The sequence below is a fragment of the Lactuca virosa genome, chromosome 8, assembly GCF_052849685.1.
Source record: "Lactuca virosa cultivar CGN04683 chromosome 8, Lactuca_virosa_CGN04683_v6, whole genome shotgun sequence".
In the NCBI taxonomy this organism is placed as follows: domain Eukaryota; kingdom Viridiplantae; phylum Streptophyta; class Magnoliopsida; order Asterales; family Asteraceae; genus Lactuca; species Lactuca virosa.
Window position 1 is genome coordinate 124,314,171 of NC_136433.1, and position 3,648 is coordinate 124,317,818.

The following is a 3,648-nucleotide window of genomic DNA, read 5'->3' on the forward strand; positions in this document are numbered from 1 at the left end:
CAAGGGATTAGGGTTTTAAAGGACGAAATAAAAGTTGGAGGCTGAAGAAGGAATGAGGAATGAAGAGTTAATGATGCTTATATATGGACCAAACCCTAAAAATTGGGGTTTGAGCTTTTACCACGTACGGCCAACGTATGCGGTGTATGCCCAATGTATGGAGACTGGAGTTCCCATGTCCATTCGGAACCCTTCCGGTGCTGCCACTGAACCTTGACCAAAGATACCACATTGTTACACAAGGCCTTCGTCTTCTGATCTAAAATCGCTATGGTCTCTCAATGTAATTTGGCAATCATCAACCTGAACGTCATGCAAAGGAATAACCATAGAATCATCAGCCACACACTTCTGCAGATGCGAAACTTGGAAGATGTTGTGGATCTAACTGAGCTCCTCGGGTAGATCCAACCTATAGGCTACCCTGCCAACCCTGGCAATCACCCAAAATGGCCCGATATATAGGGGCCCCAATTTTCCCCTCTTCCTGAAGTGTATTACACCCTTCCAAGGTGATACCTTAAGGAAAACCATGTCACCGACCTGAAACTCCAACCCAGATCGACGCTTGTCAGCGTAACTCTTATGCCGACTCTGAGCTGTGTATAATCTTTCCCATTTCGTTGGATGAGCGATGACGTCCGAAGGACTACTTCAGTCCTTCCCAATACTCTGTGACCAATCTCTCCCCAACAAAATGGGGTACGACACTTCCTCCCATAAAGAATCTCGAAAGGTGGCATACCGATACTGGAGTGATAGTTGTTGTTGTAAGAAAGCTCAGCTAAGGGAAGGTAGGAGTCCCGGTTCCCACCGAAGTCTATGATACATGATCGCAACATGTCCTTGAGTGTATGAATGGTCTACTCACTCTGACCATCAGTATGCGGATGATACGAAGTGATAAGATGCAACCTCATATCCTCATGGAACTTCTGCCAAAAATGAGTTGTGAACTGAACATCTCGATCTAATACAATGGAGACCGGAATACCTTGTCAAGCAACAGTCTCGCGCACATATAGATCGGCCAATTTCTCCGATGAAAAACTCTCTCGAATGGACAGAAAGTGGGCGCTCTTGGTTATACGATCCACCATAACCCAAATTGTGTCAAAGCCCATAGTCGTCCGAGGCAACTTGGTGATGAAATCCAAGTGATATGTTCCCATTTCAACATGGGAACCTCCAATGGCTGCAGCTTGCCATGTGGCCTCTGATTCTCGGCCTTGACCATCCGACACATCAAGCACCTCTCGATATACCAGGAAATCTCTCTCTTCATACACGGCCACCAATAACTAATCCTCAAATCCCGATACATCTTGGTGGATATGGGGTGTATCAAAAACATGGACTTATGCGCCTCCTCTAGCACAGCCTTCCTGACCCTACCAAAGTCCGACACCCAGACCCGTCCATTTCGGGTCAATAATCCCCTACTGTTAGTGGTGAACCTGTCAACCTCACCCCTGAGTCTCTCCTGCTTCCAATTCTACTTCTTGACTCCCTCGGCCTGAGCCTCCCTAATCAGATCAAGAAGTGGAGAATCAATCCATATTCTTATATACATACTCTCAATAGAGGAACTAGTCGTCTTGCAGCTCAAAGCGTCAGCGACTACATTCGCTTTCCCAGGGTGATACAGAATCTTGCAGTCATAATCCTTGACCATGTCAACCCACCTATGATGCCTCGTATTCATATTTGGCTGACCCATGAGATATCTCAAATTCTTGTGATCCGTGTACGTGGTACACCAGACCCCATACAAATCTTGAGAGCAAACACCACCGCTCCCAACTCCAGATCATGAGTCGGATAAAGAACCTCATGCGGCTTCAGCTGCCAAGACGCATAAGTGATAACCCTCACACGCTACATAAGTACCGCTCCTATAACGGAGATGAATTCATCACAAAATACCACAAAGTCCTCAACACCCTCGGGGAGGGTCAACACTAGTGCCTCACACAACTTCTGTCTCAGCGTCTCAAATGCAACCTGTTGCTCAGGTCCCCAATGGTAATCCACGTCCTTCCTCTTTAGACGAGTGAGGGGTATTGTAATCTTGGAGAAGTCCTGAACAAATCTCCGATAATACCCTACTAATCCCAAGAAACTCCTGATCTCCGAGGGAGACTTCGGGACCTCCCACTACATAACCGCCTCGATTTTGGCCAAATCAACCAAAATCCCATCCTGATTAACAAGATTCCCCAAGAAATGGACCTCTCTTAACTAAAAATCATACTTTCAGTACTTGGCATATAGCCGTTCTCGCCTCAAGACCCCAAGAAGCTCTTGAAGGTGCTCCTCATGCTACTACCTAGTCTTGGAATACACCAAGATATCATCAATGAACACAATAACTGATCGATCGATCATCGGCCTGCACACCTGATTCATCAGATCCATAAATACCGCAGGCGTATTGGTAAGCCCAAATGGCATCACCACGAACTTGTAATGACCATAACGAGTCCGAAACGCGGTCTTCTCCATGTCCTCCTCTCTAACCCTCACCTGATGATACCCTGACCTCAAATCGATCTTGGAGAACCAAGACGCACCCAGTAACTGATAAAAGAGGTCACCAATCCGCGAAAGGGGATCGTGGTTCTTCACCGTCAACTTGTTCAGCTCCCAGTAATCAATACACATCCTATGCGAACCATCCTTCTTCTTGACGAACAAAATAGGGGCTCCCCATGGAGAACTGCTCGGTCTGATGAACTGTTTTCCTAAAAGCTCCTGAAGCTGTGAGGACAACTCCTGCATCTCAGGCGGTGCCAGTCGTTAAGGTGCCTTGGCGATCGAAGCCGTACCTTGAACCAAATCAATTCTGAACTCAACCTGCCTCTCAGGAGGCACACCGGGTATCTCCCCTGAAAACACGTCAGCGAAATCTCTGACGAGCGACATATCTGAAACTGAATTCTTCTCCCCTAGTCGAGTATCAATCACATACGCAAGATAACTCATACAACCGTGTTGAATATACTGTCGAGCCTTGTTAGCAGAGCAAAAAGCTGACCTAATCCCGGTACCCTCCTCGTAGATAACCAGTTCTCCCCCACTTGGGGTTCGAACCGTCACCTTCTGACCCTCACAGTCTATCATAGCACGAAACCTGCTCAGCCAATCCATGCCCACTATCACGTACACATGCCCCATAGGGATCAGAATCAAATCAATCGGATAAGGTACCCGAAAAATCTCCAAAATAATACTCTGATAAACCCTGGATGCCAAAAACTCGTGTTTGTTGGCGATAAAAACCCGCAATGGACACTCTAAATCTTCAATAGGCATATAAAACCCCCTACTGAACGTGTAGGATACAAAAGATTAACTCGCACCTAAGTGAAAAAGCACAAGAGCAGGTAAAGAGTTCACTAGGATAGTACCTAACAGAATTATAACCATAAGCATATCATAAATAAATCAACATAATATAAATAGAAACATACTAGTAACGACGTATGACGCTGCCCTGGCCTCCTAGGGAGTGAGCTGAAAGGCATGACCTCGAGCCCTTGGGGGCTCTGCCCTACCCTGGTACCCATCGGTGGTCCTCAGAGTGGCTCGTGCTGGGGCCTACGCTGGCTTGGCGGCGAGCAATGGACAATTGACATTCACATGGCC